The sequence below is a fragment of the Macaca fascicularis genome, chromosome 12, assembly GCF_037993035.2.
Source record: "Macaca fascicularis isolate 582-1 chromosome 12, T2T-MFA8v1.1".
Lineage (NCBI taxonomy): Eukaryota > Metazoa > Chordata > Mammalia > Primates > Cercopithecidae > Macaca > Macaca fascicularis.
This window is the reverse complement of record NC_088386.1, coordinates 108,649,352-108,664,914: the sequence shown is the minus strand read 5'-3', so window position 1 is coordinate 108,664,914 and position 15,563 is coordinate 108,649,352.

The following is a 15,563-nucleotide window of genomic DNA, read 5'->3' as shown; positions in this document are numbered from 1 at the left end:
AACATCCCTAAATTCATCTCTCAAGCCCTATACAGTCACTTTTTTTACTTTCTTGATTACTATCTTACTCTCCTATAATCTCACCTTCCTTTCTTTTTCACACACACAGCCCTCTTCTGTAGCTTTGTTAAAATAATTGATTGAATCTAGTTAAGCCCTTTCTTTTGTTTTTTGGCATGAGCAAATTCTACTATTGAATATCGCTATTCTACAGGTTGTCCATAAAAGTCTGGAATCATTGTCAAAGAGTATGTTGGCTATATTTTCAAATAATATATGAAATATGTTTTCCTTCAGCCTCCTGACACATTTTCAGATGAAATGTTTTAAAATTTAAAGCATATACCTAAATACTTAGGCATTTGTTTTTAAAATACAGTAAGCACAGTATTTTCCTTAGGTTTCTAGACTTTTTGGACTCTCAGTTCTATATTCATTGTACTTTCCCAGAGTAAAAGTTAAACCCATTGCTTGATATATCAACAGATCATACCCAACAAAATGTAGAACATATTATTTTGAAAATATAATTACCAAACAATTTAAAAATAGATTTATCCATGTTTCCCAACTTTTTAGATACCTCGTGATTCTTTTAGACAAACACTCAGGGTCACACCGTTTGAAGCTTCAAATAGAACCAGACCTAATGGTATTTACTGTCACTTAATCTTTGCTACTGACTGATTTATTACTGAGGCTCTGTCTTTTTTATTTTTTCCATGTCACATAGTCAGATTTTTGAGATAGGAATTTCAGAATTCTATTTCCTGAATAAATAATGAATGCTCACAAAGAATTCCAAATGTTCTGCCCTTGACTTTGTATAGTTTGCTCCAGAACAATTATTGTAGCACCTAAATCAGCAGGAATTGTTCATTAGAGATGTGAACTCTGGAAAACAAATCCACCATGCCTTACTTGGCAAGGCTGTTGTCAGCCCTGCATGCAGCTTGTGCCTATAATAAATAAAGAAGTAAGCAATAATAATGGCACAAATTAAATTTATGCCCCACAAAGTTAAAAATATTGCCAACGTTACTCAAAACATGTGGGTGCAGAGAAAGACTTACTATGACAAGAGAAATTAATAATAATAATAATCAGAAGAAGAAAAAATAATAAGGGGAACAGATAGTGTGTAGCATTGAGAACCACTCCAAAAGTATTTTAACACCTCAGCTGAGTTCATACTTGCAGCTTCTCTCGTGTGATACTAAGTCTTAACCAGAGTCTGGCTAGGTCTGTAGGCCTCTAGGGCAAGCCTTGGAGCTTCAGTGACTTGTGCAGGGACAACATGTGGTTGAAAGCCATGGTAATCTCTGTCTGGGCATCAGGGTCAGACAGTCTCCTGAAGCTGGTGAGCTGCTTCTGTTTGAAATCTCGTTTCTGAATGTTCTTCAGCCTGTGATGCTTACCTTCTGAAACCTGAATCTAGGGTCTGACAAGTCCTAACATACCATAGCTCCTGATACCTACAAAGTCTTTACTCAGTCTAGCCTATTGATTCCCTGAACTTGTTGCCTGAGGCAGAGAGGGAGCTAATTAAAAGAAAACAGAGCTTTGAAAATCTCTCAGAATCTCTCTGAGATGCTGCCACAAACCTCGGGAATTTGAATCACTGCCCTACCTAGGAGCTGACAACAAATCTTTCTCCATGCTGCTGAACCAGGAATGAGATGCCTTTAAAATGGGAAAAGAAAACAAAATTACAAACCTCCCTGTTCCCACCTTATTTTCTCTCTAAGATTTTAAATGAAGTAAAATATATTTTAGAGTAAAAGAAAAAGGTATGTGCATGCATGTATGCGGTGTGTGTGTGTGTATTTTGCATCACCATAGCATGTATTTCCTGGGTATTTATAAATATCAGTTAAATTTTAAAAACATTCTTTCTGTGCTATAAGGGTGGTTTATTTCATTGTATAGGTAGGAAAAATGAAACAGAGAGAAGTTAGGTAATTTTTCTTAAGTAATCTGAGTCAGCCAGAAAGACAGTTGGATGAGATTACAACTCATAGTTGCTGACACTGAAATACATGTGGAAACCACTAGACCACATCATTTTCTTTCGTTATCTTTCTTTTTTGAATTGACTAAAACAAAACAGCACTTCTGTGCTTACAAAATCCTTTACTGTTGTTTTTTCTGAAGCAGTTGCTAGGTAGACAGAAAAAATAAATCATAAAATTATCACTTACCACCAGCCATGATGACCCATCTCTTCCTTTTTGAATACATCATGACCATCAGAGACTGGGGAAAATATCTAAAGTAACACTGAGACCCTAATATTCATGGGTTACACTTACAGCCATGTTCAGATTGTATCACTTCCAAAAAGCTGCAAAGGCATTTTGCCAGGATGGCTCCTTCTTCCTAGGCAAGGGCCAGAAAGATGAAAATAGACCATAAGGCTATCATTAGATGAAAACAATAGACTGGGACTCACCATTCAGAAATCCTGAACCTGCTTCCCACATCAGATAATTTGCTAGTTGCCCGTGGAGATTCATCATCCTACATTTTGAATAAAATTACAGGTAAAGAAAAATCAGAAGACAGAAGTTTATTCCTGAACAACCAAAACAGGCCTTTTCTAATGACCAAGAATGATTCACATTCAGGATTCAAAACTCAAAATATAGGGTACATGTCTTGGTAGCATAGGGTAGGCCCCTAAAAGTTAACAACTACGGATCAATCCAGGTTCAGACTCTTGTATTCTCATTTTCCCCAGAACTAGAGAGGTGAGAAGCATAAGCTGTTATTCCAGATATAGCAGAAAACCAGAACCACCTGGAGGAAATGGGACTTTCATGTAAGATATACCAGTTATCTACAGCTGTGTAACAAAACATCCCCACACTTGCTTTGTGAAAACAAACAAATTTATTATTTATCATGGTTCCGTGGGTTGGCAGTTTGGTTCATCTGCTGCTTTGCCTTCTTGGCTCATTCAGGCAGCTGCATTCTACTAGCTGGTCAGCTGGACTGTCCAAAGTGGCCTCATTCTCATATCTGGCAGTTGGTGTTGGCTGTCAGCTGGGTCACATCGGGTCTCCATGTCTTCTGCTTCTTCAGTAGGGTAGATTGGCTTTCTTACCTGGAAGTTTTAGGGCAGTTTCCCAAAACGGCAATAGTAGTGCTTAAAAGTTCCAAACAGAAACTCTAAATAGTGTTTTTTAAGGAGTCACTTTTAATTAGTACATGACAAAAGAGAGGAGAGTATGATGACAATTTTTAAAAAGTACAATTAATAAAGCTGTTGTTTTTAGGGCTACAGCTTGTCTCAGTGCTTTTGGGAGAGACTAATTCTGTGGCGATTGAGGTTTTACATTTCTACGCAGTTTCCATTTAAAGAATGCTTGAGAAAAACGTGTGAAGATCTATAATTTTGGTTTTAGAAGCTTCATTGTTGAATTCCAGTTATTGGACTAATGTCATTAGAGAACTTTCAATGTGACCCTTCTGTTTGAATGATTCAATTCATATCTGTATCAATTTCTTTTTCTAAATCTTGGATTTATGCAACCTAAACACACTGCTGGAAGGAATAAAAATGGTGGTGAGACAAGGAATACAACCTAATATAATGGTTTTGTCAGGGAAAAAAAATAGAGGTTGTTTCTGTAAGAGTTCCCATATGTCCATGGTTAGATACATTATTATCTGGGAAAGAGAGTGATGGGCATGGGGGTTGGGGTGTCAGATAACATGGAGAATTGGAAAAAATAGTGCTTGTTTCCAGATCAAACTTCAGGGGTTAGCCTTAGTGAAATGTTGTTTAGTTTTTCTTTATGGGGCAGACAGGCTCTTGTGAAATGAATGAGAATTTAGAACTTTGTTATGCCTTCTATGGCTTTAAAACTTCCTTTTCTCCAGCATCTCTCCACCTGTGCCCATGGAAGTCTGAGTGGCAATATTATGACCCTCCAGTATGTGTTATCCAGACCAGCAGTCCCCAACCTTTTTGACACCAGGGACTGGTTTCGTTCAATTTTTCCAGGGCCAGGGTTGGAGGATGGTTTCAGGATGAAATTATTCCACTTCAGATCATCAGGCACTAGTTAGATTCGCATAAGGAGCATAAAACCTAGATCCTTCATGTGCACAGTTCACAATAGGGTTTTCACTCCTATGAGAATCTAATACCACTGCTGATCTGACAGGAGGCAGAGCTCACATGATAATCTTGCTTGTCTACCACTTACCTCCTGCTGTGTGGCCCAGTTCCTAACAGGCCACTGACCAATACCGGCACCATGATCCATGGGTTGTGGACCCCGATCTAAATCATAAAGCTCAGGAATGGTCTCAGCTGAGGAATAATATTGGCAGTAAGAAAGTTTGTGCGTGTGTTCTAACTGTTATTGTGCTAGCCAGCCTTTACTAATGTCTTCTTCAGCTGAATAATTGTTTGTTATCTAGTTGGAGGAGATACAGAAGAAAGTGTTAAAGATAAAAGTTTTCATTCTCTTTCATTTCATTTAGTTTCCTACCTCTGGAAGGGAAAAGAAAGTTTAAATTTTAAGGGATTTGATGTCGTTAAATAAAGACATGGTGTACAAATTGGCATATGCTATCACAATATGGTGCTGGAGGAGTCATGGAATCGGAATATATTAGAATTTTTTAAAAATCTCAACTACATTCCAGTACAGATAACCACTGCTTGGGTGGATGGTTTAACTTCTAGTGGTATAATGTTCACTATTGTGAGACAGCTAGTTTCACTGTTGGATAGCATAAATTGTCAAAACTAATTTTTATATTGAATCAAAATATGCTAACACTTTCATTCGTTGGACCTGCTTTGGCCTAGTGGGTTGAATAAAACAGTTGTATTATAATGATCATCTGTGTAGCATATATTGTTTTAAATGTTTTACATATGATAATTTATTTAACCCTCACAACCCTGTAAACTAGATACTTTTATTAAACCCACTTTACAGATGTGAAAACTGAGGCATTGAAATACTACTTTGAGTTTCCCAAGGTTGTGTAGCTATTAAAAAGCAGGATTGGTATTTGAACCCAGGCAGCTAGGTCCCAAGGCCTTTGCTATTAACAAGTACAGATACATGTCAAACTGCTAACAACTGCCAACAGCAATATTTAGTAATTGATATAAGAAAGTATACACATCAGCAGCTGTTGCAACCAATAAGCATTTTTTTACATTCCCAAGCATCTAATTCTGCAAAGTCAGAAAGCAATTAGCCATAATTCACTGAGAAAAGCACCGAAGTTTTTAATGCTTATTCCTGTAGGTAGTCCTTGAATACTTGAGACAAATGCCCTGCATTCCTTAAGATTTCTTTACAGGCTCAACATCACTAGTTCTTAATAATACTAATATGTCATGTTCATCTTCAGCCAGAAAATACTTGTTGAGCACATAACTTTCCCCTAGACACTGTGCTAGGCACTGTATAAAAATAAAACACCTACAGATTCATTTCTTGAGCAGCTTATGGGTTTGGGGGGAAAGAAAAATAAGTTTCAATTTTTTTAATGTTAAAAAGAATTATAATAGAATTAGGCTGAAGGTTCTTTGGTAACAGAGACACCTCTAAATACTACTGAGGCATTAAGGAAGGATTTCCAGAGATGGTTATACTTTAATTGAGACTTGAAGGATTGGCAGGAATAAGATAGGAGGGAAATACTAAACAGCAGAAGAAACAAATGGGCAAAGCCTTGGCAATATGACAATATGATTTGTGCAGAGAACTGCAGTTTAATAAATTAAATAAAATGTACAACTAGGGAGATGGCTGGAGATGAGAGGCCAACTGGGTTTTCTATTCTAGATTGAGATGGAAGGAAGCCATTGTGATAAGTTTAGTTTGCAAGTGATTTCATTCAACAAATATTTGTTGGGTTTGTACTATATTTAAGCTGTGCTAGACATTTGGTATTTGTTGTGAGCAAGATAGAAATCATCCCTGTCTTCTTAATACTTTTAGTCAATTGGAAAATGACAAGCGATAACGATAAATGTGGTACTATGACAAGGGACATATAGAAAGCTGTAAGGGTACACATTTCCAGAATCTAATTTGTTCTGGAATAAGGATCCCTCTCCCTAAGTGAGTGAAAGTAATTAATTTGGAAGGTGATTGGGGAAGAGTGGGAAAAAAAGATTAAGAAAATAGGAAGCCCAATATGGAATGCATTAATGACCAGGTCACGTATTGGAACAATGGGGGATCAGTCCTACTATGGAACTCTGGAAGACTGTGTAGAGCATGCCTCAGAACTTTTATATCTGAGGAGTGAAGAAGCCAGGATATTTATCTATCAGATCCAAACTATAATTGATTGAAGGTCATTCTTAAAGATGTCAACTCCCCAACATTTCCAGATTTACCAGCATGTAAGTTGAGTGTAGGTTTGCAAACTCCTATAGCCAGAGAAAGCTCTCATGCAGAGTCATGGTGCTTGAAGTAAAATGTATTCAGGTATAGTGTCCCATATTGAGTCTTTTGTTTTATCAGTGGATAGGTTGTTGGTCACAATCTAAAAAAATATAATGGGATTGATAATGAGATGAGCTATTATCTCTGTTGCTCTATCTGGTTCCAAGGCCAAATTTGAAATATATCATTTGCGCTTTCTACCAATCATTCTGGATTTCCCTCACCTTGTCAGCGCTTTCATTGATCTAAATTGTTTGCCTGGTGAGATTGCTCAGAACATCTTCTTTTCATCCCTGAGTGGTCTGAACTTTTAGTTCTCCCTTCACAGGAAGCTGATGACCAGGTGCACTGTTCAGTTTGCCCTTGCCATCATCTTTCATGGCCACCCATGAGTTGGGCTGAGTGCAAAAGCAGTCACCTGATTAATGGCTTGCCCCAACATATAGAACAAACCTATCAGGATATAAGGAATGTACCATGGGTCTATATGTGTGACTTGAAGAAGAAAGATTGATGACTTGGGGATCTGGGCCACCTCTTCACATTAACTTATCTGATCTGGAGTTTTTAGAACACAATCCCCATTTCCACTGTACTCTGAATTTTTACTGTTTTAGGGTAAACAGCGAAGGATCTGAAGATGGCTAATTCCTGATGGGCATTTTCAGTTTTCTTGTCATTTGATATCTCATGGCCTTGCATTTAGCATCTACCAGGGCCCATACAACTAGTTTCTACTGGTAGCTTGCCAGAACTTCTCTTTTATTTATTTTCTTCTGCACATGAGATGACCTTACTCAGAAATCTTAGATTCTGCCAAACATTTTAATCTGCCTTATATATCTCTACCAAAATGAAATCTGATGGGTCAGATGGCCAAATGGCAGATCTTTAATCTGCTACAGAATCCTCTCTTTACCTAGTCTCTAAAAAATTTGGGAGTGTCAGTATTACCCCCTAAATGTGTAAAAGCAGTAGTTCCAAGTGTAGTATATGCTATATCTAAAATATAAGGAGGTCTATTAAGGGCTATTCTTTTTTTTCTTAGTGGCAGAAGGGGCAGGGTTTGTGAATTTGTCCCGTAACTTTGAGGGTATATTCAAGCATTCCTCCAGGCAATAAACATCTAAAACTTTACCAATATGTCAGGATTTTGATTTATTTTGGGGGTTATTTGTCACCAATGTACATATGGATATTACTAGTGGCACATGTATTTGCATTTCTTGCTCTCCAGCAATATCAATACGATGCAGAAGCTTGATGTTTGTGAAAATTTTAAGATTATCCAGAACTATATTATGACAGAGAGCAGAAGAATTACCTTAGCTAGAAGCAAAACTGTAAATATGTACTGATGTTCCCCCCAGGTAAAAGCAAACTGCTCTTAATCCCTCTTTTTTTCATGGAGATGGAAAAGAATGCCATCTCTAGATGAGTAATCTCATATTAAGTTGTAAAGCCCATGCTCATCTGTTCTAGTTAAGATACTTCATCTGACTAAATGTCTGCAATTCAGTCTTTTACCTTCAGACCTTCTTATGTCCATCTGGTTGTGTAGGTTAATGCCAGTGAATTAAATGGAGATAAGGTGGGCACCATTACGTCTGCATTGTTTAATCTTTGAGAGTCCTACAATTCTTTGCTATTCTGTCTGAAATGTAATATTGCTTTTAATTTATTATCTTGACCTGGGGGATGAATCGTTTCAAGGGTTTTCACTAGGCCTTTATTATCCAAAATGGCTCTAACGCCATATGTCAAGGAACCATTGTGAGGATTCTTCCAGCAAGCAAATATATCCAGAAAGATTATACACACATGATTCTAGTAAATGATCACAGGGTCAGTGGACTCTCAGTGAGATAGACTTTGACCAGGACTCTATTTGTTGCCTGACCTCTGTATGCTTTCACTTTAACAGTGGACCATTGAGACACGTTGGGTCCTATATTAGTCTATTTTCATGCTGCTAATAAAGACATACTCAAGAATGGGTAATTTATAAAGGAAAGGGGTTTAATTCAGCATGATTGAGAAGGCCTCAGGAAACTTACAATCATGGTGGGAAGGGAAGCAAACATGTCCTTCTTCACATGGCAGCATCAAGGAGAAGTGCCAAGCAAAAGGGGAAAATCCCATTATAAAACTGTCAGATCTCGTGAGAACTCACTATCACCAGAACAGCATGAGGGTAACCACCCCCATGATTCAGTTATTTCCCACTGGGTTCCTCCCACGAAACATGGGGATTATGGGAACTACAATTCAAGATGAGATTTGGGTGGGGACACAGACAAACTATGTCAGGTTACCTCATATCAGTATCAGTTTAGACCTTGTATTCAGTGGCTTTCATAGAATTTAAGTATTTTCCCTTCCTAAACATATAGAGACTTTGGTAAATGGCCTTAGATCATTGTGAGAAAGAATTAGGGTGATGGCTATTGTATATATTTGCTGTGACCTTATGGAGTCCTTCTTCAAGGCAACAATCATGTCATTCATTTAAGGAGTCCTGTGTCTGAAAACTGACTCAATCATAGGAACTGCATGAGAGATTATAATCTTCCATTGCAGTAATTGATATTAGCTTTTCCCTTACCAGTTCTAGATCTTTTTGTTGTTGTTGTGATCATGTCACATACTCTTTGGCTAACCATTAATATCCTCCCTAGAAACATCAATAATCTATTTGCAATTACCTCAAATATCTGTAGGTCAAGCCCCATGGTTGTTGATATGATTCAACTCTGTGTCCCCACCCAAATCTCATCTTGTAGCACCCATAATTCCCACATATTGTCAGAGGGGCCCAGTGGGAGATAATTGAATCATGGGGGTGGTCTTTTCTGTGCTGTTCTTGTGATAGTGAATACATCTCACGACATCTGATGGCTTTAAAAATGGGAGTTTACCTGCACAAGCTCTCTCTTTGCCTGCCACCATCTGTGTAAGATGTAACTTGCTCCTCCTTGCCTTACCCCATGATTGTGAGGCTTTCCCAGCCATGTGAAACTGTGAGTTTTCCATTAAACATCTTTCCTTTGTAAATTGCCTGGTCCTGGGTATGTCTTTATCAGCAGCATGAAAACAGCCTTGATGTTATTCACTGTAACTGTCAACATCTGACTTGCTATTACAGAATCCTAACGTCTCCATAGACACTCAGTCCAGCTCCATTGCAATATCTCCTTCCTTCATAAACACTGCACTATAGAGAACATCCATCCATGAGCTTTTCAATAATGCTGGTGCTCCATTCACTACTGCACTTCCGATTCACTACTGTTTCAATGAAAAGAGGGTCTTCTTCTATACTTCTACCCTCAGTGGGGAACACAGAAAACTGCTGGGCTTTCTCAGGTTATGTAGTAAATTCATGCCAGCATAGCCACATCTTTAAGAACTTTTACATCCTCTTCAGTACTTTATCAAGGCTGTTTTAGCAACTCTACTTCATTTACTATAGGCCATTGTTATTTCTTTGATTCAAACTGACATTGTGGTGTAATATCTACACCGTCTCCAGGCACTCTTATCAGGATATTAAACTAGAGGCACAGAAGAGATCTCTATCATTCAGCTTATCCTTCCCCCAATTCCCATCATTACCCTAAATATCAATCCCCAGGTATGTTCTCCTAGTTCTTGCTTTAGCCAGGTCCTCCCATTCTTTCAGTGAATACTTGCTTTGCTCCTGTGGTAGGAACAGTACTTCCCTGCTCTGATGATACTGAGATTCGACCCTAATTGCTTGTCCAGAAACAGTGAGTTGAGGCAAATACAGCTCCTGAGAAATGAGCATTCTCTTGCAAATCCTTTGTCTTATGGCAGGGGAGAGATTTTCCATAGACTTCAGGCAATAGGAGCCTGCCCTCCTATAACAAGTGAAGTCACTTTTGCCATCCCACAGCATTCTGGAGGTTCAAAATTCTCAAACATATTTACTCAGATGTCTGCGTTCTACATCATAGAATCTAATTCCTTTCCTGACAGAGACTTTTAATTCAGTCTCCTTTGTAAGTCTTTCACCCCTCCAATCAAATTTTGGGGCGGATTAAAGCAATGTGTACTCCCTGGCAACAAGTGATAAAGATTTTGTTTAAATGTTGCCATGAAGACATTCTTGCTGTTACCCTGAGCCCTGTTGACAATTGTTGACCTAAGAGTGTCATTTTCTTCCTTCAGAGGTTTTATGGCTGTTAACCATACCCAACCAATTTCACAGACTTTAAGATCATGTGTTGCCTTCTTACTTCTACCTGATCCAAGTTCATCAAAGATGAAATCTAAGAATTTGCTTAGTAATAGTGATGCTATTACCTACAGCATGCTACAACTTACCACCAGCCCACATGTTACCAGCAATGGGACCTTGTTGCTATCTGACTGGTGAATAATCAATTCAAAAATACAGTCCGAAGTTTTGCTTTTTAGGTCTATTTTAGCACTAATTGTCTTAAGTTTAGTTCTTTCAAAATCAGAACTTGAGATAAAAGATCTGAGTGAAAGCAGTTTGAGAGGTGGGTCTGAAAAAGCTTTTGTAGGTAAGGGAGGAAGAAAGACAGAAGATAACAAAGTCAACACAGGGTGCATTAACAGAGCAAATCACAACTTAGGAAACTAGTGCCTAATCCCACCAGAGACCTCTGAAAGACTATGCAGAGCATTCTTCAAAATTGTTCCCCTCAAAGTGTGAGGAAACTGGAAGTTTATTTACAAATTCCCATTCATAGTTTGTCAATTGCTGCTCCTGGGTATGCTAACCCCCCACCATGTCTGGCCTGCCCTACATGCTAGCCAGGCATACTCTTGTAACTGGAGAAGGTGATTGGGCATAGTCACAGGTGTCTACACTATGAATATGTCAGCCTGTACAGAAATGGTGAAAACTGACCAGATATGGAAGAGGAACGAGCATCTGCTATAATGCATCAAATATTAGTAGCAGTATGGGGAATTACACAAGGCCAGTTATAAACTATTTTAAAAATGGATACTTTTTTATGTTTTTTAAGAATGTAAGTGTTTTCTTCTCCTTCTTCTGGAATCAAGTATATTGCAACTAGGACAAAGAAAAGAGACAGACATTCTTAAAATAACAAAAGATAATGAAAGTCCACAGCACTGTGAAAATTCTGATCATCTTGCAGGTACCATTCAAGGAGAATTGGCCAGTGTGAGATTGCCTTTCCCTGTATCTCTTCTCCATCTGCATCTAGAAAAAACTTAACAGAACTGACAACTAACATGAGAAGAGGTATGACCCTGAGAATGAGGAAAAAATACTTGTTAAGGGAAAAGAGGACACAATGTTCAAGAGCTAAACATTCCTGAGGCTGGCTATTTTGGCGGTGAAGTTAGTAGAGTGGAATAAAGGGACTTTTCTTGAATTTCCATACCTCCCTTTTGGACCTTCTAATGCTTTTGAGTAACTACAACTTTAGCCTGAAGTAAAATATTGTTTTATAAAGGCTCCTAGATCCTTTTGTGTTCTTGACCCAGAAAAATAAGAGCTTTGGGGATCATGAAGTCTACTCCTCCTTCCCACCCCCATTTTATTTAATATTAGGGAAGTAGTACTGAGGTTACCAAGGTATTCTAACAGGGGACATGAACAGATTTGCATGTCTGGAAAATGACTCCTTGCTACCATACCTTGTGAAACTACGTTAAATAAAGAAAGAAAAAATGGAGAAAGGGAAATTCATCAGAAGGTTGTCACTATAGATCAGGCAAGGAAGTGTAATGGTTTGATTTAGGACAGTGGCATGAGGACAAAAGGAAGGGTGGAGTTTTGAGATATGTTTAGGAGGTGGTGACTTAATGATTGATTTAATTTGAAGCAAATAGGAGGAAATAATGGCTCCTTTGGCAACGGGGTAGATACTAGTGCTATTTCATGAGATATTATGTAATTTGAGGAAGAGAAGGATAATTGGAGATAGATGCATATAAGGAATTTAGTTTTGAGTTCGAAGTGTTTAGGACACATTCAAATGGAGATGTCTAGTAGGAGTTAGATGCGGAGCTCAAGATATGAGTTTGGCTGGAAACAGAGTTTTGGTAGGAGTTGTAAGATAGAAAGTATTTGGAGTCATGTAAGAGCACAAGATGGCTTGGAAGTAAAATGTAGTGGGAGGAGTAGGAGACCTAACTTGGAAGTTACTAGGGATTAGGTCAAGCAATGAGCAACCAATATTTGCATGTTTTGTCTATGAAACACTACAACAAATAAATATTATTTGGTAAAGAATTTAGAATTTTCAAAGTATTTTGTTGTGGAAAGAGATACTCAGAGATCGCAGCTGAAGGCGCCAAGAGGGGATTTCAAATGTGGCCATTTGGATGAAGGAAAAAGGGATTGAGGTAAGAATCCATACTCTGGTGATAGCTGGGTGGGCTAAGAACTAACTAAAGTAACAACTGGTGGGTGGCAAAGCATTCCCCTTAATCTGAAGGTGGCAGCTCAGTGGAAATTCTGTATTGGTAACTGCAGGAGGATTGGCGACCATCTCTGAGTAGAGTAATGGGCCTGACACTGTGGCCTGGGGCAGTATGAGGATTGAGAAGTGTAGGAATATTGTACACATGAGGATAGGACCCTACCTGTCTTATGATGAGATTTGCATTTTATAAAGATTACTCTGAAAGGTGCAGATGATAGATTCTGGAGGTGCAGCCTGGCTCCAGGGGGACAATTTAAAAGGCTACTGCAAATGCCCAACAGAAAAAAAATAGGTCCTTAAATTAAGGCAGCGGCAGAGGGAGTGAAGAGGAATCTGCACACATGAGAGATACTCATGTAAGGGAATCTCTAGGACAAGCTGGCTGATGAGATGCAGAGGATGAAGGGCAGTGGTGGCAAGGGACAAGTGTAGGATGGCTTACTATTTTTGACTTGCTGACCAAGTAGAGGGTGGTGTCAACATCTGGAGTAAGTCATGAAGCAAGAGGAGAAGATTTTGGAAGGAGGGGGAGCAGAATAAAGATTCTCTTTTAAAGTTGTTGATTTTGAGATGCCTTTCGGAAATCCTGCCAACAATGCCAAGTAGTCATTTGGCTCCAGAGATCTAGTATTATAGCTAAAGACGTGGGTTTGAGTTAATGGATGTATGAATCATTAGAACATAGATGTCTACTAAACAATGGGTATGGGAAGGACACTGGGAAAGACTAAGTATATGAGAAAAGGAGTGGTTGAAGATGGAACACTGGGTCACATCAGCATCATGGGGACAGATGGAGGAGGCAATGAAGGCTAGAGAGATCAGAGCAAAAGGTAAAAGGAAAATCAAGAGAGTAATGTCACAGATGAAATGCAAGACAGTTTCAAGAAGAGAAGAGTTGTGTAGATTCTCAAATACTGCAAAAAAAAAAAAAAATCAGGAAATCGCTCATTGGATTTGATAACATGAAGCTCAGTCATGACCTGAAGCAGAACAAATTTTGAGGAGAACTGCAACACGATTAAAAATGCGTGGATAGAAAACTGATAGGAGGACCATATCATGCTCAGAAATCGATTCCAGATGGATTAAGGGATTAAATGTGAAATCTTAAAAACTATTAGAAAAAGAAATATAGGAGACTATCTCAGGTCTTTTGGTTAATGAAGGACTCCTTTAAAAAAGAAACGAATAGTGTTAACATAGAACAAAAGGCTTAAATTTAACTACATTGGATCGAAAAGCTTCTGTTCATCAAAAGGTACATAAATAAAAGTTTCCAAGTAACTAAGACAAAATTTACAACACATTTAACTAATAAAAGATTAGTTTCATAAACACACACACACACACACACACACATTTTTAAAACCCTTATAAATCAATAAGAAAAACAAGTAACAAAATAGAAAAATAAACAAATAACGTGAATACACATAAAACAAAATGAGAAATAAGTGGGGAAGAAAAGATGCTTAATCTCTTTACTAATCAGAAAAATGTAGATTAAAAGCATAATTGCATATAATTTTATAATGACAAAAATCAAGAAATCTGACTATATCAAGTATAGAGAAAGATGAGGAACTATGTTAAAGTTTATACAGTGCTGGGGGTTGGTAAATTTGTGCAATAACCTCAGAAGGCAATTTGACATTTCCTTGAAAAGTTGGCCATTTGCATTTCTTTCTTTTCTTTTTTGTTCTTTCTCCTTCCTTCCTTCCTTCCTTCCTTCCTTCCTTCCTTCCTTCCTTCCTTCCTTCCTTCCTTCCTTCCTTCCTTCCATCCATCTTTCTTTCCTTCTTTCTTTCTCTTTCTTTTTCTTTCTTTCTTTCTTTCTTTCTCTTTCTTTCTTTTTCTTTCTTTCTCTCTCTCTCTCCTTCCTTCCTTTCTTCCATCTTTCTTTCCTTCTTTCTTTCTCTTTCTTTCTTTCTTTCTTTCTTTCTTTCTTTCTTTCTTTCTTTCTTTCTTTCTTTCTTTCTCTCTCTCTCTCTTTCTCTCTCTCTCTCTCTCTCTCTGTCTCTGTCTCTGTCTCTCTCTCTCTCTCGACAGACTCTTGCTCTGTTGCCCAGGCTGGAGTGCAATGGTGTGATCTCTGCTCACTGCAAGCTCCATCTCCTGGGTTCCAGCAATTCTCCTGCCTCAGCCTCCTGAGTAGCTGGGATTACAGGTGACCACCACCGTGCCTGGCTAATTTATTTGTTTTTAGTAGAGACGGGATTTCACCGTGTTGGTCAGGCTGGTTTCAAACTCCTGACCTCAGGTGATCCACCCACTTCAGCCTCCCAAAGTGCTGGGATTACAGGCATGGGCCACCTTGTCGGGCCTGCATTTCTTATAATGAAACAACTGCGGTTTTCGATGTATACTCTAGTTTGTGGTATTTCCAAACTGATAATTTCCTTTTTATGTACCTCATGTTGTAATACGTTTTTTAGTGAATAGGAGGATTGTCAACCAATGTAGACTACACCTTTTAAATGCTTAAGTATGAAGAGAAAGAAATAGATAACTTATGGGTTTCTAGTTGTGTTTCTCTGGTCTTTCTTGGACATATGCCTTTTCAACCATGACTCCAGAATTGGTACATGGCTCTCTTGTTCCCAGTTTGTTTTCATTCTTGTACAGTGTTCACTGTCAATGTAGTCAGTAATTACCTTTGCTTTCTGAACTGCTCCTTCCT